Genomic DNA, 26,268 nt, shown 5'->3' with positions numbered 1-26,268 from the left:
AGTCAGGAAAGGAGTACGTCAAGACTGTATATTGCCACCATGCTTATTTAACTTATATGCAGAATATATCATGTGAAATGCTGGGCTTCATGAAGCACAAGCTGGAATCAAGATTGCTGGGAGAAATATCAGTAACCTCTGATATGCTGATGACACCACCCTTATGGCATAAAGCAAAGAGGAGGTAAAGAGCCTCTTGATGAAAGTGAAAGAGGAAAGTGAAAAAGTTGGCTTAAAACTCAACATTCGGAAACTAAGATCATGGCCGTTTGGTCTCATCACTTAATGGGAAATAGATGGGGAAACAGTGACAGACTCAATTTGGGGGGGCTCCAAAATCACTGTAGATGGTAACTGCAGCTACAAAATTAAAAGACATGGAAGAAAAGCTATGACCAACCTAGACAGCGTATTAAAAAGCAAAGACATTACTTTGCCAACAAAAGTCCGTCTAGTCAAAGCTATGGTTTTTCCAGTAGTCATGTATGGATGTGAAAGTTGGACTATAAAGAAAGCTGAGTTGAAGAATTGATGCTTTTGTACTGTGGTGTTGGAGAGGACTCTTGTGACTCCCTTGGACTGCAAGGAGATCCAACCAGTCCATCCTAAAGGAAATCTATCCTGAATATTCATTGGAAGGACTTATGCTGAAGCTGAAACTCATCCACCTGATGAGAAGAACTGACTCTTTGGAAAAGACCCTGATGTTGGAAAAGATTGTAGGTGGGAGGAGAAGGGGATGACAGAGGATGAGATGGTTGGATGTCATCACCAACTCGATGGACATGAGTTTGAATAAACTCCAGGAGTTGGTGATGGACAGGGAAGCCTGGCGTGCTGCAGTCCACGGGGTCACAAATAGTCGGACACGACTGTGCGACTGAACTGAACGACTGAGTTAATAAAAAGTATAGTAACAGCCAATATTTTTGAGCAGTTACTAAATGTTAAGGAATGCGTCAAGTGCTTTACACAAATTATATCCTATATCCCTGAAAATATGTCTGTAATGCAAATTGCACTATTACTTTGACAGTAACATATAAATTCCTATTTATTGAGGAGCTCATTCTCTTAATTGACAATTATAGCATTAGGGAAAATTAAAATTTAAAATTAGGATTTTTTTTTTAAATTAGGATATAAAGGTCATCTACTTGTAACCCTATTGTGGGGTTTAAACCTTTTGTACACCGTCCCTTCTAAATGTTGTTCAAGTTTAGTATTTCAGGTATGAGAAACTAACTGCCTCTTTATAGGGCTCACCCTATCTCAGAGCAGTTTTAGCTGTTACAGAACTATTTTAAGTTCACCCAAATTCTGCTTTTCTTTAATTTCCTTAGTTGTCTGTTTTCTAGAAGCAAGACAGGACTTGTTAGATCAAGTCTTAAGAAATGTACACTGTGCCCTGTACTGATGTCTAAGACATTTCTTTCCCAGACACAACTTCCCAAGTTCTATTCATTGTTCTGTATGTGACCTATGCCACCACTTCACTCTTCTCGAAGCTCTTCTGTGAGTCATCTCTAGATTTGTTTCTCCTTATCTTAAAGACTGCTTAGTAGAGTAGCTGCTGGTGAGATCAGCAACACAGATTTTTGTTGTCTCTTGTTGTCTCTCTCTTACCCTCTATGAGTTTAACAACTTATCTAAATTTCTCTTTGTTATAAAGTAAGGATGAAATTAGTCTCTCTCTCATAGACTTGCTGTCATGTTTCAAGGAGATATTTCACATAATGTCCTCAGAATAGTTCTTGGATCATGGAAAATATTCAGCAAACGTTTTGTATGAATTTTAATACTATTAGCATGAAAACTCTCATCATAAATACTATTTTCAAGGTTTGGTCTTCCCATAGCATAGTGGCAATTTCATATAGTTTGTCTAATGTATCTAAAATGGAGTTCGTTTTTGACAACTATGGAGATTAAATTTATAGATTGTATATATTAATTAATACATATATGTGTATTTATATATGCAATTGTATGCATATATAATCTATGTGTATTAGGATTGAACCCAAGTCTCCTGTCTTGCAGGTGGATTCTTTACTATCTGAGCTCCCAGGGAAGCCCTATGTATATACGATCTGTGGGTATATATATTAAACATGTTATATATATGAAATTCGTTCCCACATAGCCAAAGCACTGGTAGTTAAGAAACCATTTTAAAAAATGTTACTTATCATGTCTACCTTAATTAGATTTCTAATGAAGTTACAAATTAACTTATGTAGTTGATAAATATTTATTGAAAGGATTAATTGTCAAGTAACATATATCTTTATTTAGATAATGCTTTTTTCCCCTTTTTATATATTCAATCAAATTGACAAGGGACCTGGATTCTACTTCTTCAAAGTCTCTTGAATTTATTTCTACCTTTATTTTACCACAACTTTTGCAAGCTCAACTTCATTATATCTTACTGGTAACCTGGGAAAATCTGATCATTGGTCACTCTACAATTTTCTTCTCCCACCAGTATCATTTTTCTTAAACGCAGATTCGATGACTTGTCATTCTGATTGATAAGAATTTGCAGTTATTGCCTAGCCCAGTTACCCTTCATCTGGCCTTCCTCATAGAGTCCAGTTTATCTTTGCATTGTTTATTTCTCCTGTTTTTTAAATGTATACCTAAGTGACTAGCCACCACATTCTACTTATTACTATTTAAAAGCTATGTGAAGTTGGTACTCTCGTTGCATTTTAATTTGCTCGCATAGGCAATTGTTTTCCTTCCAGCTCATTTTCATTGATTGCAGTCCTTTCACATCACATGTCAAACACCACTTTCACATCACATGTTAAACATCCATAGTCTTTCCAATTCTCCAGTTCAACACAATCTCTTGGGACAATGCTCTTTGTTTGAATGTATCTTAGGGCACTTATAGTATATCAGTCATTTTTGTATTTGCCTTATGCCCTTAATCAATGTTAATCCCTTGAATATAGAAACTGCACCCTAATTTTTATAGTAGCTCCTCACAATATTTAATCAAATTCTTTGGAAATCATATAAGCTCAGTAAATGTTTGTTGAGATGGCAGTATTCCTTAAAATAGGCATATTATTAAGTTTTTAATTTTTTTAATGCAACTATTTTTCCTCTTTTATAAAGACATTCTGCGATACTGTTTGGATTCTCAAACACTGTTGAACAATAGCTTTACAGAACTAACCTAAAATCCCTATAATTGTAAACTGGTGAACATAAATGATCTTGAAACATTTTACTTTTTATACTTTATTTGTATACTGAAAGAGTGAAAATATCATTTACCCCACTTGCTTCTACATAAATTCACAAAATAAGAGAAAGAAAACTCACAAAAAAAGTTTAAATTACTGGTTTGGTGGTATTACTCTGCTTGAAATGACAGCTAAGAGTTTTCTTGATTTTCATTTATGTAGAGTTATGTTCCCCAGCCACAAAACTGTCAACTTAAACACATGATAAATACAACCAACACATGGGCTGGCTGAGGAAACTGTGACTCAAACACAGATAATTACTGTGCTAGAGTTAAGTCAGCTGACTAGGGGTCTGGCATGAATTACTGGCTATCACTTATCCAATAATCCTCTCTCACCTGGCCTTCCAAATAAGGATTAGCTTGTCTTTCCATGGTTGAGAAGACAACAGTGAAATTATAGTTTTGTCAAAGTGAGATGATGATTTGTTATTCCATTATTAATTTTTTACGCAAGTGAGTTATAGTCTTTGTTTATTGTGGACTCAGTCTGGTTTGGCAACTCAACACATAAATTCTGTAATATACATCAACTTTTATTATTTAGGCCACTACTATTTTTATGCAGGTAGCCAGTAGCATTGATTCCCTGGCTAGGAAAGGGGAAAACTACCTCCCTTTGCTGTCCCCTGACATACACACACAGGGGAGATATGTGGCAATGTCTGGAGACATTTTTAGTTGCTACAAATGGGCAAAGCTAAAGGCACCTCAGAGGTAGAAGCCAGAGATACTAAGATGCATCTTAGATGCACAGGACAGTCCCTCACCAGGAAAAAAAAAAAACTTTCAAGCTCAAAATATCAATAATGCCAAACAAAATAGTAGCAAAGGCCAAGGATTTTGGAGTCAGAATACCTAAGTACCCAATCCATCAGTTCAGTTCAGTTGCTCAGTCGTTTCTGACTCTTTGCAACCCAATGGACTGCAGCACGCCAGGCCTCCCTGTCCATCACCAACTCCCGGAGTCCACCCAAACCCATGTCCATTGAGTCGGTGATGCCATCCAACCATCTCATCCTCTGTTGTCCCCTTCTCCTCCTGCCCTAATCTTTCCCAGCGTCGGGGTCTTTTCAAATGAGTCAGTTCTTCCCATCAGGTGGCCAAAGTATTGGAGTTTCAGCTTCAGCATCAGTCCTTCCAATGAATATTCAGGACTGATTTCCTTTAGGACTCACACCTCTATAGACACCTCTAGCTTGGCCACATTACACCTGTATGACTTTGGACAGTTTGTTTAATCTCCATAAGCTTCACTTTCAATATCTATAAGATGAAGATAATAATAGCCAAAGATTTGTTTTGTTAACTTATACAAGTTGTTAAACTACATAATTAATTTAGTACTCAGAGCACAGAGTACAGTTTCTGGAACATAGTAAATGCTCAGCAACGCCATCTTAAAGTTAGTGTAATTTAGAAAAGAAAGAAAGTGTTAGTTGCTCAGCTGTGTCTGACTTTGAGACCCCATGGACTGTAGTTCACCAGGCTCCTCTGTCCAGGAGATTTCCCAGGCAAGAATACTGGAGTGGGTTGCCATTTCCTTCTCCAGGGGATCTTCCCAACCCAAGGATTGAGCCTAAGTCTCAGGAATTTCAGGCAGATTCTTTACCATATGAGCCACCCAGGAAGCCCAGTAAGATAAGATAATCTTAATAATTATAATGGGAATCCTAAAAATCCCCAATTTGATATTGTACTTCTCAATTAATTATTCATAACATAAAATTTAAAGTACTATCACTATACTACTAGTGATAAATTGACTTGAATATTGAAAAATATATGTTAGACCAAAAGAGGCTCTATCTTGATCTATTGTTCTATGAGACAGATTTCAATTATATCTCTGCTATTGATAATTGATTTTCAATCAACTTTGTGACTGATAGTGGAATCAGGCATCACCAATAATATAATGACAAGGTGATACCCATAATGATATAGCCTTCATGGCCCTCACTAGAGATAATTGAACTGGGCTTCTGATTTTTTCTTTCCAAAAATCAGATTTTCCCTTTCCAAAAATCAGATTGTCCTTCCTAGTCTTAAATTCAAGAGAGTGTTGATTTCTGAATTAACTCAACATATATAAATGCATCTCAACACTTATAAAGACTGCTTTAGATACATGAGACTTAGTCTTAATTTAGTCCACTCTGACTCCTAAATTATCTGGTTCTTGATTCTCACATAAGAATTCTAAGAGAGTTGGATGTGTCATTATAATTCTTTTAAGTGTATTTATAAAATATAAATTTTAACTTTCAAGATAAATAAATATACCTGAAATTTAAAAGAACAAAATTGGTGTAAATACATGTAGTAGTATACTTGCACCTATCCAACAATCCCAAATAAAAATATCGATTCTCTAAAACTGCACATTTTTCAGATTTCCTTTTTCTCTACTTCAGATCAGATCAGATCAGTCGCTCAGTTGTGTCCGACTCTTTGCGACCCCATGAATCGCAGCACGCCAGGCCTTCCTGTCCATCACCAACTCCTGGAGTTCACTCAGACTCACGTCCATTGAGTCAGTGATGCCATCCAGCCATCTCATCCTCTGTCATCCCCTTCTCCTCTTGCCCCCAATCACTCCCAGCATCAGAGTCTTTTCCAATGAGTCAACTCTTCACAGGAGGTGGCCAAAGTACTGGAGTTTCAGCTTTAGCATCATTCCTTCCAGAGAAATCCCAGGGCTGATCTCCTTCAGAATGGACTGGTTGGATCTCCTTGCAGTCCAAGGGACTCCCAAGAATCTTCTCCAACACCACAGTTCAAAAGCATCAATTCTTTGGCGCTCAGCCTTCTTCACAGTCCAACTCTCACATCCATACATGACCACAGGAAAAACCATAGCCTGGACTAGAAGAACCTTTGTTGGCAAAGTAATGTCTCTGCTTTTGAATATGCTATCTAGGTTGGTCATAACTTTCCTTCCAAAGAGTAAGTGTCTTTTAATTTCATGGCTGCAGTCACCATCTGTAGTGATTTTGGAGCCCAGAAAAATAAAGTCTGACACTGTTTCCACTGTTTCTCCATCTATTTCCCATGAAGTGGTGGGACCAGATGCCATGATCTTCGTTTTCTGAATACTGAGCTTTAAGCCAACGTTTTCACTCTCCACTTTCAGTTTCATCAAGAGGCTTTTTAGTTCCTCTTCACTTTCTGCCATAAGGGTGGTGTCATCTGCATATCTGAGGTTATTGATATTTCTCCTGGCAATCTTGATTCCAGCTTGTGTTTCTTCCAGTCCAGCGTTTCTCATGATGTACTCTGCATATAAGTTAAATAAACAGGGTGACAGTATATAAAATTCCACTTAACAAAGGTGGTATTGATAGAAAAATGTCACTACTGTTGTCAAAGTCCTTTATTTCCCGGGACAGAACCAACAGTACACTTCTAAAATCTCCACACATCAAACTTCATCTTGATCTCCTTGAGCTGTCTAGGTTGTGTTCATCTGAACTATTTTGTAGTTGAATTGTCTCATATTGGCTAACTCATATAACTACTGTTCACCTATCCTGAGCTCTTTCTGGATTTGCTGTTAACACAAGAGATACTACTCCTTAACCCAAAGTTTTATTACATTCCTCAGCTATTATTACTAATCCTCCTCTCTTTGGGTTATCAATAGATATTTAATCTTGACATAAATATATATATATATAATCCCCTATTATTTGAAATCATTCTTAGAAATAAATTTTCAACACTTCTCGCTGATACCCACAATGTATGTAGAACACTCCATCTGAGTTGGGAGTGGAGGTTAAGAAGTAGGATAGAATTCTGGGCTTTGCTTTTGAGACACAAAAATTTCAATTAAAGAGACAGGAATGCAAACTAATTTAAACTGAACACAAAGATTGTCTGGTTGACTTCCTGTGATAAGGAGAAGGTAGTTTCAAAACTGGGAGCTGCTCTCATGGCATTAGGATAATAGAGAAAATGATACGAGAAGTCAGAATATGAAACCATATTTTCATATGTGCATTAGAGCAAAAATACACAGGGACCAAGGTAGTTAGGGTTGCCAGTGCTCAGAGATTAATCAGAGAAGGATTCAAAAAGGATGTTGGCACTGATAGAGGTATTTATATGTATGGTGATGTTACCAAATTGATTGACCTGACTTCCACTGGGGTCCCAGTCCAGGCTGAGACCCCCCCCAAGTGTTTTGGTTATGGAGATTCTACTCCCAATCAGATTCTCAACACCAATTTGGAAACCAATGCTGAAAATGGAACAGTATAAACTTTATTCAGTGGTAAAAAAACAAAACAAAACAAAAAAACAGAGAAGCAGGGATCTACTTCAAAAATCAACTTTGTAATCCATTTTAGGTAGAGAGACACCAAATATGTGGGAGAGTTGAAGTAAATCTGAGGGATTTGGAAAGAGTGGGAGTACTAGTTATGAGTTATTCAAGAATGGGGGTGTGATTTAAACCTGAAACTGATACAATTCTCCTTTACAGTTCCAATGTAGGCTTTCCCAATTATTGTCATGGCAATTGGCAATTGTCACAGAGCTGGTGGGTGTGTCACTTAACATGTTAATGCATTATCATCATAATGAGGATCCAGATATAGTGGAAGTCAAATTTTCCACCATCTTGGGCCTAGCTGGTTCTAATTGGTTCTTTTGTTGTCATTGCAGCTTCCTCCTGAAACTTAGATAGGAAATTAGTTTTTATTTGAGGGGGGGTGGGATATGTTTCTAGAGCAACAGACTTGGTAACAGTGGCGGACTTGGGGGGGTAAGTTTGGTGCTTTCAGGGTTCCTGCCCATGGTTGGGTTACTGTTTGCCATCTTCATCCACCATCTGCTTGGGTTAGTAGAATAAGCAAAGATGGAGAAACAGGAAACTATGTAGTGTTTGAAACCCAGAGTATGGATTGAAGTAGAACAGAAACTAAAGGATGTTAGTAGTTGATGAGCAAAGAAGCAGACTATTGAAGATGTAATGATTGGGGATTTTTTTTTCCATTATGTTCTTATGAAGTCTTTATGCTTATACTGTGCCTGATATAATCAAAATGTTTGGAGGGAGACCTCTAGATTGTATGGGTTGAAGCTATGACTTCCACTGCCATTAAAAATATCTATTCCAACTTACAAATCAAGGTGAAAGAAGAAAACAGCTTGGAGTATTTTAGAGTCTCTACATAAATGAAGACAATACTGATTAAGTTTGTTTTATCTTCATTGTATGACATTTTATAGAAGGAACTGAAACACTAGAACCAAACATAGGCAAGAGTGGGAAGAAGAAAAACATGCAGTCAAAGAAAATTCTTGAAGAATAATGTGGAGAGAGGGATGGTGGTGATAATAACACTGAATTTTGTTGTATTTTTATAGCATGTAATGTGTCAGTTCACTCTTCTTAAATTCAGTTGAACTTTCTGTGTGTGTGTCTAATCCAGATAAATCAATGCATATGAACAAACCTCACAGATTCTCTGGTTCAGTGGAAACTATGAGAAATAACTTCTTTTCATACCTCTGAGGTTAAAGACTCCTTATTCATTCAACAGAAGGCCTATTATGTGTCAGGCACTATTTTAGGCACTTAGGATGCATGGAAAACAGAACAAAATTAACTTGACTTTATAAAGCTTTCATGCTAGTGAGGGGTGTGTGTGTGTGTGTGTGGTGGGGGTGGATTGGGGTGTGTGTTAGACTCTTTGCAACCCCATGGACCGCAATCTGCCAGGCTCCTCTGTCCATGGACTTTTCCAGGCAAGAATACTGGAGTGGGTTGCCATTCCCTTCTCCAGGGGATCTTCCCAAAACAAAGATTGAACCCAGGTCTCCTGCATTGCAGGCAGATTCTTTACCATCTGAGCCACCAGGGAAGCCCAGTGAGAGGTGGTCACAGCACATTAAAAACATACAAAAGTATATTATGTAGTAACTTATAAAAACTTACCCATACCAGGGAAGCTTTGAGGTAGATGGTAAGTAGAGACACACAGAGCACAGACTTGAGGCTCTGGACTGTATCCCTGTGTGGGTGGGAGGAAAACCCATGAGGTCAGTGGCATCAATAGTGGCTGGGGTAATATGTAGCCTGGGTTCCTACAGACAATTAAAGCTGAGAGGAACTAACACACAAGAGAATAGTACTGATCTTACTCCAAGAGCACACATAGTTTTTAATAAATGGTGGAAAAATAAAAATGACCAAGGTTATTGGGTAGAAGGCAGAGGGGCAGAGAGTGGATTGCAATTTCAAATGGAAAGGTCTGGGTAGGTCTCACAGAAGTAACTTTCATGCAAAACTTAGCACATCGATTGCTAAATGAACAAAAGGATTGTCTATTCTAGTGGGAATAGACACTCCATATTCTAGCGGGAGGAGACAGGCAATTGCAACAGAGCATTATATAATATATCCTGTGACAGGGACAAGTGGGTAGTCATCAGAAGGGGTGCACTTTTGGATAATGCAGACAGTGAGATTCTTCATTGGGTAGAATTTAAGCTGTTTCCATTGCTTCCCCATCTACTTGCCATGAAGTGATGGGACAAGATGCCATGATCTGTTTTCTGAATGTTGAGTTTTAAGACAACTTTTTCACTTTCCTCTTTTACTTTCATCAAGAGGCTCTTTAGTTCTTCTTTGCTTTCTTCCATAAGTGTGATGTCATCTAAATATGTGACGCTATTGCTATTTCTCCCAGAAATCTTGATTCCAGCTTGTGCTTCATCCAGTCCAGCATTTCACATGATGTACTCTACATGTAAGTTAAACAAGCAGGGTGACAATATACAGCCTCGACTTACTCCTTTCTTGATTTGGAACCAGTCTGGTGTTCCATGTCCAGTTCTGACTGTTGCTTTTTGACCTGTATACAGATTTGTCAGGAGGCAGGTCAGGTGGTCTGGTATTCCCATGGAAACAGTGACAGACTTTATTTTCTTGGGCTCCAAAATCACTGCAGACGGTGGCTGCAGCCATGGAATTAAAAGACACTTGCTCCTTGGAAGAAAAGCTATGACCAGGCTAGATTGCATATTAAAAAGCAGAGACATTACTTTGCCAACAAAGGTCTGTCTAGTCACAGCTTTGATTTTTCCAGTAGTCATGTATGGATGTGAGAGTTGGACTAAAAAGAAAACTAAGTGCCAAATAATTGATGCTTTTGAACTGTGGTGTTGGAGAAGACTCTTGAGAGTCCCTTAGACTGCAAGGAGATTCAACCAGTCAATCCTAAAAGAAATCAGTTCTGCATATTCATTGGAATGACTGATGCTGAAGCTGAAATTCCAATACTTTGGCCACTTGATGTGAAGAACTGACTCATTGGAAAAGCCCCTGATGCTGGGAAAGATTGAAGGCAGGAGGAGAAGGGGACAACAGAGGATGACTTAGTTGGATGGCATCACTGAGTGGAAGGTCATGAGTTTGAGCAAGCTGAGGGGGTTTGTGATGGACAGGGAAGCCTGGCATACTACAGTCCATGGGGTTGCAAAGAGTCGGACACAACTGAGTGACTGAACTGAACTGAGAATTTAAGCTACAGACCCTAATTCATATAATTCCTCAGCATGGAATTGAAGAAAGTAGGTCTCTGGCAAATCATACTTTCTAACACTTTATTAGGGAGAATAATTCCAGGAAAGGATGTTTAATGAGAAGGAGAGTGAAGCAGGGAAGGAGGGCAAGTGAATAAAAAGGCTCATTTTGATCTGGGTACCATTTGTGATCAGACCAACATGAAAATACTCGGTCTCCCAGCACCATTCTCTGAGAGACTAGAGCACAGGGGCATCATTGAAAGACAAAGGGAAAGTATTCCTCTGTTAGTAGAGAGTCTCATTTGTGAAAGTTATACCCTATGGTGCTTTAATAGGGTAGCTTTAAAGGTACACCTGGACTGCTCCTGTGTAGGATCTTAAATGTTCCAGGGTATCTCATACCTTTTTTGAATTGTATGCTCCATCGTGTCTAACTCTTTGTGACCCCTTGGATTATAGCTCTCCAGGCTCCTCTGTCCGTGGAATTTCAGAGGTAAGGCTACTGGAGTGGGTTGCCATTCCCTTCTCCAGGGGATCTTCCAGACCCAGGGATGGAACGCATGTCTCCTGCATCTTCTGCATTGTCAGGCAGATTCTTTACCACTGAGTCACCTGGGAAGCCATCTCATACCACACACATATAAAAACTTTACCTGCACCAGGGAACCTTTGTGGGAGATAATGAATAGTGATACATAGAGCACAGGCAGGAGCAGCTCAATGGGACTTGTGTCTCTGTGAAGTCAGGAAGATAAGAAGGAGGTCATGGGTCAATGGTGGCTCAGGTACCACATGACAAAGGTCCCTGTACACAAGCAAAACTAAGAGGATCTGATGCAGTACAGAAGCAAGGAGAATGGATCTTAGGTCATGAACACAAAGTGTTTCTAATTAATGTTAGGAAGCTTCTCTTACATTACTTAATAGCTGTGAATAGAAATTAGGATTTCCAATATTTCTCCATTTATCAGAATACTAGGCAATCTTAACTAAATTCCAAATGAATGGTCTTTAATAGTGGTGGAAAAAACCATTGGGAAAGTTAAAAGGAGTGGAAGAGAAAAAGTGTGAGGCAAGCATATTTTTATTTCACTTTACATATTCTTTGAAAAGAAAGAAAACTTACCTAAATTCATTTTCTTATACATCATTTTGTCTTCATCTGATGAAGAAAACTGAATTTAAAGTTTTGAGCTACTAACATGGCACATCATTATATCACAGTTGAAAATATTTATTTCAAACTGTATGTTCAGATAAGAGAAGGACATAGTATACAAGAGGTTTGAATATCTTTATTGTGTATTTTAAACAATTTGAATTACACGTGCTTTGGGTATTTCAGTTCTAAACACCAGTTATCTAAAGCAAGAGAGAACAGTCTTTCATTCAGCACATCGCTATGAAACTTCACAGCCCTGGTAGAGGTGATAGAAGAACAATTAATATTATGCTTTCTTACCTTCTTTTCAGTCTCTGTTCTGAAGTCACTGAAGTCATTCCAAAGCACTAAGTCAAATGTCTCCAATTTCACTCAGTGTTTTAGGGCAATTTCATTAGCATTTAAGATATGCATATATGTGTATGTGCATTATAAAGAGAAAGAGAGTGCTCTCAATCCACATTTCTCTTTAGAACTCAGGTTTTTCTTCCAACATTAGGCTAGACCGTAGAGCCAGTAGTTTTTTTTTTTTCTCCTTGAGATTTGAAAGCCATAATTTAAAAGTGCTTTTTCATAATGAAGAACTGAGTCAGAGAAACTCATTGCAAGCAAGACTTTCAATTTTTCTTGATGAAATGTCAAGGAAAGTACAAGCTAAACTTGTCTCTTTGACTTAGTTTTAAAGTGGTTTATCCTTTTGTTTGCCCTCATCACCTTCTGCATTCCAAAGTGAAATCAACACCTTTGCCAAAGCAACAGAAAGGGGTGGTGACAATATTTGGGCTTTCATTTTTCTTGGTGGTTAAATATGATTATGATTTCTTTCCTAGTCAAGAAAACATAAATTCTGTCTCCCAAAGAGGACAATAAAAGAACATTATTTAGACAATCTATTCCATCCAGAGAAACCAGAGGTAAAATTTCACCTAAATGTTTCTGATTTTCATCCTCTGTAACAATATTTTATCAAGTTAGTCATGTAGCTGACAAGGGCAATTTTTATAAGATTTTTTAAAATAATAATATTCTTAAAGATCTATATTTAATTCTGCTTTTAAAACTATTACTTGAGATCAAGATGCTGGTCTTTTATCAGACCATCTCAATGAAATCAGCAATATTCACACAATAGAATTGTAGAAAAAATGGAGTAAAATTTTAGGGGGACATTGTACTTATATTGATAACTGCTGTTGTATCCAATTCAGTAAGTTACCAGTAATGTAAGCAAAAAGTGTCTTAGAGCCAAAAAACATTGGAAGATTTATTCAACTTTAACTATTGAACTCTTATTTTAATGTTAGTCATAATGAATTTCTTAAAATTTCCAACTTTATTGTAGCAATTATTAGTATTTTTTCATAAATATTGACATCAATTACACTTGCTGTATCACCACAACAGTCATCATGTCTGATAGATTCTGTTTCATAAATATCTCTCAATGCTGTCCTTCTTGTCCCTTCTATGACATGCCCCACCTTATATAACTGATGACCATTTATCTTCACACTTTTTCCTATAACCTTCCTAATAGACAATCTATTCTCTACAGTATCACCATGGTTCATTTATCTAGGAACATATTTGTTGAATTCAGTGTCTTACTATTCATACGGTAGAGGCCAGATGCCTAGTAGGGTTTTCACTCATCTTAACTTTTCTTGTGTCCACGTGTGTCAGGCAACACACACAGACTCAACGTTTCCTGAACACCCAAAGCTCTTTATCCTCTTGCCTTAGCTCTTATCTCCTTTCTGTTGGGAGTACTATTTCTCTGATCTTTCTGTCTCCCAGACTTCTTGCCCTTCATAGTATAAATCACATATTCCTAGGAAAGTCATCTGACCTTCCTAAAGAGTTAGTCATGTCCTTCTACGTGCATCTGTAAAATGTGATCTGCTCTCTGTGGTGTGTGGGTTACATAAACTTGTGATACTTGAGGCTGTCAGCAACTCATTCATTCACCTAACTCACAACTAACAAGAGCCCACTTTGTGCCAGGTACTTTACTTCATGCTGAGGATACAAGAGTATATGAAACAGAACATGGTCTCTCCATTTTTGCTCTTCAGGTGCTAAGTTTTGTCCAACTCTTTGCAACCCCATGGACTGCAGCATGCCAGGCTTCCTTGTCCTTCACTGTCTCCCAGAGTCTGCTCAAATTCATGTCTATTGAGTCAGTGATGCTATCTAACCATCACATCCTCTGCCACTTCCTTCTCCTTTAGCCTTCAATCTTTCCCAGCATCAGGGTCTTTTCTAATGAATCAGCTCTTCACATCAGGTGGGCAAAGTACTGGAGCTTCAGCTTCAGCATCAGTCCTTCCTGTGAATATTCAGAGTTGATTTCCTTTAGGATTGACTGGTTTGATCTCCTTGCTGTCCAAAGGAAAGTTGTCCAAGGGATCTCTAGCCTCAGCATGCATAATGACCATTTGGGGCACTTTACAAAGATGTCGATTTCTGAGATATACTATCAGATAATCTGACCTAAAAGCTTGGGATAACGTTGGGGAGTCATCCAGAAAGGTATCTTCTTATTAACTACTCCAGGAGATGCTGGTGCCTGTGACTCATTTATACAATGGGAGAGATACTGCATTAGTCTTTTATGCTCTATTAAACAGGATAAATACATGCTTTGATTTAATTTAATTTTTCTATTTCTATTTTTATATTCCCAGCACCTAGGCTGGTAACTGGAACTTTGAATATGCGCAATAAACATTTTTGACTGAATGATGCTCTCTTGAAATTTACAATCTACTGGAAAGCTATAAAAGTTTACACAGGCCATCATAATATCATATGCCATGATTCAGACACGAGGGTGTGATCATATAAGGGGAATTTTAACTAAGCTTGCTGCATAAGGGGCGTTTTCTTAGAAGAGATACTGAAATTTTAACCCAAAGAATATATGAGTTACTAATCAATCAAAGTGATTGAAGGGGGGAGGATCATGTCAGGCAAAAAAAAAAAAAAATCACCTGCTCAATACCTAGTAATTAGGAAAAGTGTCTCCACTGGCAGAGAACAATTGCAGTATCCAGTACACAATATAGTCATAATAAATGTGTGAACAAATAAAGCTTGAATATTCTTGGACCAGATTTCAATATTTAATATCATGGCTGGTATGTAGGAGGCTCTAAATGTCACTAAATAAGTTTTTATTAGTGAATAAACACAGTTTCCATTTACTCATGACAGCCCATTAAAGACTGTATGTGACTATCATTTAATAAATAATTAAAGTTTAGCTTGTAGTATGATTCTCATTCTGTAAATAAAGACAAGCACACATGAGAAGCATGCGTTTCTTCAGTTCCTCTTAGTTTGCAGCAGTCTAAAGTCTGTATGTCCTGATGCATATTTAAATGGTTTCAGGTAAGTATAATAAGTGAGTGTCAACACTCAGTCATGTCTAACTCTTTGTCGACTGTAGCCCACGAGGCTCCTCTGTCCAGGGAATTCTCCAGGCAAAAATAGTGGAGGGGATAGCCATTCCCTTCTCCAGATGATCTTCCTGACCCAGAGTTTGAACCTAGGTCTCCTGCATTGCAGGTGAATTCTTTACCATCTGATCTACCAGGGAAGGCTTAAATAAATAGACTTAGTACTTCAATTCCTGGCAACATATTTATGTTACTTTTGTAGTGAAAGCAATTTTTCTCATTGTTAGTTCTTCATACAATTCCATTTTAATTGTCTTATATTTTAATAGGCATAAGGGGCCTCCAGCACCCAGGACACCTAAGTATTTCTTGTCCCAGACTCCCTTGCAGCCTCTTGTAGAGCTCCCAAGAAGAAAATGTAAAAAGTCACCATTTTTCATTGTGTTTGGTCAAAAGACTGATTGTCATTTGCCTGACAGGTGTCAACTCTTCTAAGCTAATATAATTGCTTCTTTCTCAATTTTTTTTCCTTTTTTTAGGTTTTGAATTTGAAGAAATGCTCTAGAAGACCTTCTTTTAAGGAACTGTAAAAATTTTTGCTACCAAAATCTTCAGTACTGTGTTGTTAAGTTAATGGTAATTTCTCAGGTTTGAGATTTGGTAGCTTTGTTTCCTTTCCCTTCCTTTTCCATCTATTCTTCCTTTCTTTCTTTTTATGTTATTTGCTGTAGATGCTACAAGACATCCAGATTGAATATCAGAAGGACATTGGTTGTTTTTCTGCTTCCTTGGTTAACACTGTTTTCTGAGTAGTGAGGCTGTGACCCTACTGTTCATTCTCTTGCAAATCAACTACTTCTAAGTTTCATTTAAGCAAATTACTTTGAGTTTTGTTTTTGTCTTCTTAGTAATTATAGTCATCCTATAGTATTTTTAGTATTTTACCTATAGTAATTATAGGTAGAAAAATCCAATTAAAAACATTACATTTTATTGATAGGAAAATAGAGAGTTTTGAATGCTTTTTATGAATTAAATAATTGAACATGTGTGATCTTGTCAAGAAGACAAGATGTTTGTTCCTTTCACATACTATGAGGGACTTTCTGATAACTGCCTTGAGTCTAATGTAGTTATTTTAAAACATGTTTTAAAACATACACTTACTTACTTACCAAATTATGGTTCAGAATCCATTTTCTAGAGCTTCTGGACATTCCTCAAGGTGGAAAGGAATCTTTTTTTTTTTTTTAATTTTATTTTATTTTTAAACTTTACGTAATTGTATTAGTTTTGCCAAATATCAAAATGAATCCACCACAGGTATACACATGCTCCCCGTCCTGAGCCCTCCTTCCTCCTCCCTCCCCACACCATCCCTCTGGGTCGTCCCAGTGCACCAGCCCCAAGCATCCAGTATCATGCATCGAACCTGGACTGGCATCTCATTTCATACATGGAAAGGAATCTTGACAGTGACTTTCTTTCATAAATCAGTTACTGTGTTCCTGCCCAGAACTGCAAAGCACTTACTTCCTCTAGTGGCTGATCTTGTTGCTTACAAAAGACAGCTTATTTTACTCTTAGGTCATTAGGTATTAGCTAAGGAAAAAAGCAATAAGTGATACTTTGTTTTTAACAAGAAGGACTCTCTTATTGAAGGAATCTTTTAAAACCTGTAGAAGGGTCTATAAAATTATTAAAAAGAAACTGTTTATGTTATTCTTAAACGTAGTAGAAAGATATGATAGTCCACCATACATGTGTAAAATCTAACAGGGAAAAACTTTGTGAAGTGTACACAATCCTTAATACACAGTAGCCATGTAAAATTTATTCCCTATCGTAATGGCTTGTATAGAGATGGGTTTCAAATATTTATTAAAACTGTGTCTGCTAATGCGGTAGATTTCTTACCAGATCCAATGGAAATACTGAACACAATGTGGCATTGAGACACAAATGAATAATAGCTCAAAATAATTCTATTAAGGATTCAGAAAAGCACAACTCCATAGATCTGAATAAATGAATTATTCAAGTGGCATTTCAAAAATGAGGAGAACATGGATTACTAATTGAGAAACTTAGCTGTACACTTGGAACAAAACAGCAGGAAGTTCTAGCCCTGTTTCACAACTTTTACAAAAAGTAAATTTCAAGAGGATTAAAGATCTAAACATAAAAACTGAAACCATATGCAAACTAGTAGGCTTTGCCTAATGTGATACCAAAGACCAAACTGAAAAGGAATTGCAGTTCAACAGATTTAAATCTTTAAAACTTCTGCTTTTAAGACCAGCCGGAGAGCTAATGGAGGTCTCCAGGTGAGGACGATGGTGGTTTGAATGGGGTGGTCATAGTGAGATGAGTGATGGCAACATGTGATGTCAAGGTCAACAGGATTTCCAGACTGACTGCATGAAGGTTGCATGAAAAAGTGATCTGCATTAAATCTGAAAAGAAATCTAAGTGAGAAATAGTCCAAAATGTAGAAGACTAGTAAAGAGACAGGGGAAAAAAAATGAAATAATGCCATTTGCAGCAACATTGATGGGCCTGGAAATAATCATGCTAAGTGAAGCAAATCAGACAGAGAAAGACAAATATCACATAATATCACTTATATGCAGACTCTAAAAATAAAAACAAAAAAAAAAGTGCAAATGAACTTTGTTACAAAACAGAAACAGATTCCTAGACAAAAATGCATTTATGGTTGTCAAGGGGAAGAGTGAGGGAGAGGGAAAGATGGGGAGTTTGGGGTGGACATGTACACACTGCAATATTTAAAATAAATGACCGAAAAAAGGCCTACTGTATAGCACAGGGAACTCTACTAAATATTCTGTAATAACCTAAAAGGGAATAAATTTGAAAAATAATAGATAGATGTGTATGTACAACTGAATCACATTGCTGTAACCTGAACTAACACAACATTGTTAATCAACTATGCTCCATTATTAAAAAAAAAAAAAAAGCCTTCTGCTTTTAAAGCATATTAAATCAAATAAGGCAAAAGTCAAGAATGGGAAAGATTTTGCAAGGTATACAAATAAATGCTTAGTATCTTTAACATACAAAATGCATTTATATATTATTAATTAAAGTGAAAATAATCCAATAAAATGAGTAATACCCATGAAGCAGTAAATTGCAGAGGAAACAAGAGAAATATTCAAGATATTCTTATAGTTCATCAACATTGCTAATATCACAAGGATTTCATGTGATGAATTGCTTTTCAACAATGAGATCAAGAGGATTAAAAGGGGGAATTTTCTGTTGTTAAGAGTGAAGAATAAGTTGTACTCAAGATTAAGGCTCAGTTCATTTGTTCAGTAGTGTCTGACTCTGTGATCTCATGGACTGCAGCATGCCAGGCCTCCCTGTCCATCACCAACTCCCGGAGCTTGCCCAAACTCATGTCCATTGAGTTGGTGATGCCATCCAACTGTCTCATCCTCTGTCATCCCCTTCTCCTCCTGCCTTCAATCTTTCCCAGCGTCAGGGTCTTTTCCAATGAGTTAGTTCTTCTCATCAGGTGACCAAAGTATTGGAGCTTCAGCTTCAACATCAGTCCTTCTAATGAATATGCAGAACCAATTTCCTTTAGGATGGACTGGTTGGATCTCCTTGCAGTCCAAGGGACTCTCAAGAGTCTTCTCCAACACCACAGTTCAAAAGCATCAATTTTTTGGCACTCAGCTTTCTTTATAATCCATTTATCACATTCATACATGACTACTAGAAAAACCATATCTTTGACTAGATGGACCTTTGTTGGCAAAGTAATGTCTCTGCTTTTTAATATGCTGTTGAGTTTGGTGATAGCTCTTCTTCCAAGTAGTATGTGTCTTAATTTCATGGCTGTAGTCACCATCTGCAGTGATTTTGGAGCCCAAGAAAATAAAGTCAGTCATTGTTTCCATTGTTTACCATCTATTAGTCATGAAGTGATGGGACCAGATGTACTGATTTTAATTTTTTGAATGTTGAGTTTTAAGCCAACTTTTTTACTCTCCTATTTCACTCTCATCAAGAAGCTCTTTAGTTCCTCTTTGCTTTCTTCCATAAGGGTGGTGTCATCTGCATATCTGAGATTATTGATATTTCTCCCCGCACTCTTGACTTCAGTTTGTGCTTCCTCCAGCCTGGCATTCGCATGATGTACTCTGCATGTAGGTTAAATAAGCAGGGTGACAATATACAGCCTCGATGTATCCCTTTCCCTATTTGGAATCAGTCTATTGTTCCATATCCAGTTCTAACTGTTGCTACTTGACCTGCATATAGATTTCTCAGGAGGCAGGTCAGGTGGTCTGGTATTCCCACCTCTTTTAAGAATGTTCCACAGTTTGTCATGATCCACACAGTCAAAGGCTTTGGCATAGTCAGTAAAGCAGAAGCAGGTGTTTTTCTGGAACTCTCTTGATTTTTTGATGATCCAATGGATGTTGGCAATTGGATCTCTGATTTCTCTGTTTTTTCTAAATCCAACTTGAACATCTGAAAATTCATGGTTCGCATACTGCTGAAGCCTTGCTTGGAGAATTTTGAGCATTAACTTTGCTAGTGTGTGAGATTAATGTTAATAAGGGAATAAACTATTTTCATTTTCCAATTCAGTTCAATTCAGTCGCTCAGTCGTGTCTGACTCTTTGCGACCCCATGAATCACAGCACGCCAGGCCTCCCTGTCCATCACTAGCTCCCAGAGTTCACTCAAACTCATGTGCATCGAGTCAGTGAAGCCATCCAGCCATCTCATCCTCTGTCATCCCCTTCTCCTCCTGCCCCTAGTCCCTTCCAGCATCAGGATCTTTTCCAAAGAGTCAACTCTTTGCATGAGGTGTCCAAAGTATTGGAGTTTCAACATTAGCATCCGTTGTTGATGCTCCTTTAGGATGGGCTGGTTGGATCTCCTTGCAGTTCAAGGGACTCACAAGGGTCTTCTCCAACACCACAGTTCAAAAGCATCAATTCTTCAGCACTCAGTGTTCTTCACAGTCCAACTCTCACATCCATACATGACCACTGGAAAAACTAAGGCCTTGATTAGACAGACCTTTGTTGACAAAGTAATATCTCTTTTTTAATATGCTATCTAGGTTGGTCATAACTTTCCTTCCAAGGAGTAAGCGTCTTTTAATTTCATGGCTGCAATCACCATCTGCAGTGCTCTTGGAGCCCAGAAAAATAAAGTCTGACACTGTTTCCACTGTTTCCCCAGCTATTTACCATGAAGTGATGGGACCAGATGCCATGATCTTCGTTTTCTGAATGTTGAGTTTTAAGCCAACTTTTTCACTCTCCACTTTCACTTTCATCAAGAGGCTTTTTAGTTCCTCTTCACTTTCTGCCATAAGGTGTATTCTGTGTATTCTGACAAGAATACACAGAAGAACTGTACAAAAAAGATCTTCACGACCCAGATAATCACATTGATGAGATCACTCACGTAGAGCCAGACATCCTGGAATGTGAAGTCAAGTGGGCCTTAGGAAGCATCACTATGAACAAAGCTAGTGGAGGTGATGGAATTCTAGTTGGGCTATTTCAAATTCTGAAAGATGATGCTGTGAAAGTGCTGCATTCAATATGCCAGCAGATTTGGAATACTCAGCAGTGGCCACAGGACTGGAAAAGGTCAGTTTTTATTCCAATCCCAAAGAAAGGCAATGCCAAAGAATGCTCAAACTACCTCACAATTGCACTCATCTCACACACCAGTAATGCTCAAAATTCTCCAAGCCAGGCTTCAGCAATACATGAACCATGAACTTCCAGATGTTTAAGCTGGTTTTAGAAAAGGTAGAGGAACCAGAGATCAAATTGCCAACACCAACATCGAAAGAGCAAGAGAATTCCAGAAAAACATCTATTTCTGCTTTATTGACTATGCCAAAGCCTTTGACTGGGTGGATCACAATAAACTGTGGAAAATTCTGAAAGAGATGGGAATACCAGACCACCTGACCTGCCTCTTGAGAAACCTGTATGCAGGTCAGGAAGCAACAGATAGAACTGGACATGGAACAACAAACTGGTTCCAAACAGAAGGAGTATGTCAAGGCTGTATATTGTCACCCTGTTTATTTAACTTCTATGCAGAGTATATCATGAGAAATGTTGGGCTGGAAGAAGCACAAGCTGGAATCAAGATTGCCGGGAGAAATATCAATAACCTCAGATATGCAGATGACACCACCCTTATGGTATTTTCCAGTAGAGCCGGTCAATAATTAAATTTTAAATTTATCTATGCATGTTTTTTTCAACAATTTCAATTTGAGGAATTTTCCAAAGGAAAAGTTGGATGCACATGCAAAGATATATTTATGTATCTTTATTTGAAACATTGTTTAAACCAGTGACTATTTTTAGGAAAAGAAACACAACTAAGTGCTCCTTAATAGAGTATTCATATAATTTGTTATTTCTAAACATTTTGAAAGAATATTGTTGAAGTGCTTAAAAATTTTTCTGTTTACCTGGCACTGCTTTTCTTTCACCAATTATGGCAGGAATTTGGTTATTTACTCCAAAGGAAGAGTGCTAGACATGAAATGAAAGAATCCTGATTTTGCTCCATTTAAGTGTTAAAAATGCACTCCTTTTTATTTAAAATATTGCAAACAGCTTTCTGTTTTATGCAATTAAATCACACAGTACTACATTCAGTAAAATACCATAAGTATTTTAGATATTGACATGTAATAATACCCAGGGTATATTTCAAGATAATTCAATTATAAGGTAACTGCATAGTTCTATTTATACCTTTATATAGACTATGTAAGATAATAGAAGGAATAGAAATATATAATACACTGTCCATGGAATTGTGCACACTAGAATATTGAAGTGAAGCCTTTCCCTTGTCCAGGGTATCTTCCCGACCCAGGTATCCTACCCAGGTCTCCTGCATTGCAGACAGATTCCTTACCAGCTGAGCCACAATTGAAGCCCATGTTGAAACACATAGATTAAATAAATATCCATGTAAATATATAGATAAAACTCAGAACACAATCAGTTTACTCTTGCAGCAGTAACACCATTCCCCAGAGGAGCTGAAATCTCAGAGTGAGATGATATGAAACGTAGAAGCAGATTCAGGGAAAGTCATCATTATTAAAGATCTGTCTCTGAACCTGTTGATGCAGTGGTCCTGCCCTAACAATAGCAGAGGCTACCAGAAACATTTACTCCTGGGCAATTTTCCCATTAAATTAATAATAATAACACTAGCAGTAGCAGCAGCAGCAGTAGCAGTCAGAAATAATAATAATAGAAAGATCATCTCTGGGGAGAACCTAGTATGGATGAAGGGCCATGAAAAATAAGCGAAGGAAGACATAAGGTAGTGATGAACCCCTCAAAAGGGCTGGAGTGATAAAACTGAATTATCCAACTTGGAATGAAAATCTGAAGAATTCATGCCCAGAATAAAGGATTGCTCTACTTCTATCCCAACACTGGGTGTCTACTCACATTGCTACTCCTCACTGTCAGCCCTGAAATCATTCTGTGGCTTCATGTTTCTGTCCACTTAAGAGTAAATAGACCTGCACTAATGGGAAAACAAAACAAAAAAAATACAGCATTTGCAATAATGACCAGCCTGGATGTTCATTCATAATTAGGAACTATCAAAGAGTGCATGTCTTCAGAAGAAAATTAATAGAAGAAAAGAAAAATCAAGAATAAACAATCATCTAATTATGTAATAAATTCATGCTCTGGAATATAAATCTTAGGATACTTTTCTGTATACAGAGTTGGAGAACTGAAATATAGAAGAAAAAATACACTTAGAGATTCATGGCATAAACATTTAGTAGTAGAATATTGTCAAGAAAAATACTTGAAAAAAAAACAATGAAAATATAGAAGTGAATAAAACCTAATATTACTGATTTCCATTCACATAAAGAATCAACTATCTGTTGGAAAGAACCCATCATGTAAAAAACACAAATTTTAAAAGTATCTTCCATAAAGCTAAATACAACCTAATGTAATTTCTGAGCTCTACTAGTTTCTAGAAAGCTGTAAAAATTAGTGGAGGGCATGAAGATGGAATGGGCTGCCCTGGTGGCTCACATGGTAAAGAATCCACCTGCAATGCAGGAAACCTGGGTTTCATCCGTGGGCTGGGAAGAACCCCTGGAGGAAGCCATGGCAAGCCACTCCAGTATTCTTGCCTGGAGAATCCCCATGGACAGAGGAACCTGGTTGGCTACAGTCCATTGGGTAGCAAGGAGTCAGACATGACTGAGCAACCAAACACGCACGTATGAAGATGGGATTGACCAACCAGTTATCTGAATGAAAGGTGGACTAGCATCAGTGATGCCATTAACAAATATGAACCAAAAGTTAAAGAAATAACTGATGTTTAATATTATTTTCAATTGGATGTTTCAGTTTATAGGTTGGAGAAGGCAATGGCACCCCACTCCAGTACTCTTGCCTGGAAAATCCCATGGGCGGGGGAGCCTGGTGGGCTGCCGTCTATGGGGTCGCACAGAGTCGGACACGAGTGAAGCGACTTAGCAGCGGCAGCAGCAGTTTATAGATATATCTGCCAACAGACAAGGTGCACAATACATCATTTTTCACTGTTAAATAAAATTACTCAAATCTTATTCATCATTCCTTACAATTCTGTGTGTAAATTGATAAATCCATGTATTCTTTTTTTTTTTTTTTGCTAGACCTTACTTAGTTTGAGCATATGTTTTTCAATCATGGTTTTCTCCAATGTCTGGAATCCATCTGGAAAACTGAAAAACAAAACAAAATACAGACTTCTGGGTACTTTTTGGTTTCTGAAATTAAGAATGTCTACAGTGTATAGGAATGCAAGGGATTTCTGTGTGTTGATTTTATATCCTGCAACTTTACTGTAGTCATTGATTATTTCTAGTAATTTTCTGGTGGATTCTTTAGGGTTTTCTATGTAGAGGATCATGTCATCTGCAAATAGTGAGAGTTTTACTTCTTCTTTTCCAATTTGGATTCCTTTTATTTCTTTTTCTGCTCTGATTGCTGTGGCCAAAACTTCCAAAACTATGTTGAATAGTAATGGTGAAAGTGGGCACCCTTGTCTTGTTCCTGATTTTAGAGGAAATGCTTTCAATTTTTCACCATTGAGGATAATGTTTGCTGTGGGTTTGTCATATATAGCTTTTATTATGTTGAGGTATGTTCCTTCTATTCCTGCTTTCTGGAGAGTTTTTATCATAAATGGATGTTGAATTTTGTCAAAGGCTTTCTCTGCATCTATTGAGATAATCATATGGTTTTTATTTTTCAATTTGTTAATGTGGTGTATTACATTGATTGATTTGCGGATATTGAAGAATCCTTGCATCCCTGGGATAAAGCCCACTTGATCATGGTGTATGATCTTTTTAATGTGTTGTTGGATTCTGATTGCTAGAATTTTGTTAAGGATTTTTGCATCTATGTTCATCAGTGATATTGGCCTGTAGTTTTCTTTTTTTGTGGGATCTTTGTCAGGTTTTGGTATTAGGGTGATAGTGGCCTCATAGAATGAGTTTGGAAGTTTAGCTTTCTCTGCAATTTTCTGGAAGAGTTTGAGCAGGATAGGTGTCAGCTCTTCTTTAAATTTTTGGTAGAATTCAGCTGTGAAGCCGTCTGGACCGGGGCTTTTGTTTGCTGGAAGATTTTTGATTACAGTTTCAATTTCCATGCTTGTGATGGGTCTGTTAAGATTTTCTATTTCTTCCTGGTCCAGTTTTGGAAAGTTGTACTTTTCTAAGAATTTGTCCATTTCTTCCACGTTGTCCATTTTATTGGCATATAATTGTTGATAGTAGTCTCTAATAATGAGAAAACAGAAAGAGAAATTAAGGAAACAATTCCATTCACCATTGCAACGGAAAGAATAAAATACTTAGGAATATATCTACCTAAAGAAACTAAAGACCTATATATAGAAAACTATAAAACACTAGTGAAAGAAATCAAAGAGGACACTAATAGATGGAGAAATATACCATGTTCATGGATTGGAAGAATCAATATAGTGAAAATGAGTATACTACCCAAAGCAATTTATAGATTCAACGCAATCCCTATCAAGCTACCAACAGTATTCTTCACAGAGCTAGAACAAATAATTTCACAATTTGTATGGAAATACAAAAAACCTCGAATAGCCAAAGCGATCTTGAGAAAGAAGAATGGAACTGGAGGAATCAACCTACCTGACTTCAGGCTCTACTACAAAGCCACAGTTATCAAGACAGTATGGTACTGGCACAAAGACAGAAATATTGATCAATGGAATAAAATAGAAAGCCCAGAGATAAATCCACGCACATATGGACACCTTATCTTCGACAAAGGAGGCAAGAATATACAATGGATTAAAGACAATCTCTTTAACAAGTGGTGCTGGGAAATCTGGTCAACCACTTGTAAAAGAATGAAACTGGACCACTTTCTAACACCATACACAAAAATAAACTCAAAATGGATTAAAGATCTAAACGTAAGACCAGAAACTATAAAACTCCTAGAGGAGAACATAGGCAAAACACTCTCCGACATACATCACAGCAGGATCCTCTATGACCCACCTCCCAGAATATTGGAAATAAAAGCAAAAATAAACAAATGGGACCTAATTAACCTTAAAAGCTTCTGCACATCAAAGGAAACTATTAGCAAGGTGAAAAGACAGCCTTCAGAATGGGAGAAAATAATAGCAAATGAAGCAACCGACAAACAACTAATCTCAAAAATATACAAGCAACTCCTACAGCTCAACTCCAGAAAAATAAACGACCCAATCAAAAAATGGGCCAAAGAACTAAATAGACATTTCTCCAAAAAAGACATACAGATGGCTAACAAACACAT

Source organism: Bison bison, unplaced genomic scaffold (assembly GCF_000754665.1).
Source record: "Bison bison bison isolate TAMUID 2011002044 unplaced genomic scaffold, Bison_UMD1.0 scf7180017864094, whole genome shotgun sequence".
NCBI lineage: Eukaryota > Metazoa > Chordata > Mammalia > Artiodactyla > Bovidae > Bison > Bison bison.
Note: the sequence above shows the minus strand (reverse complement) of the source record.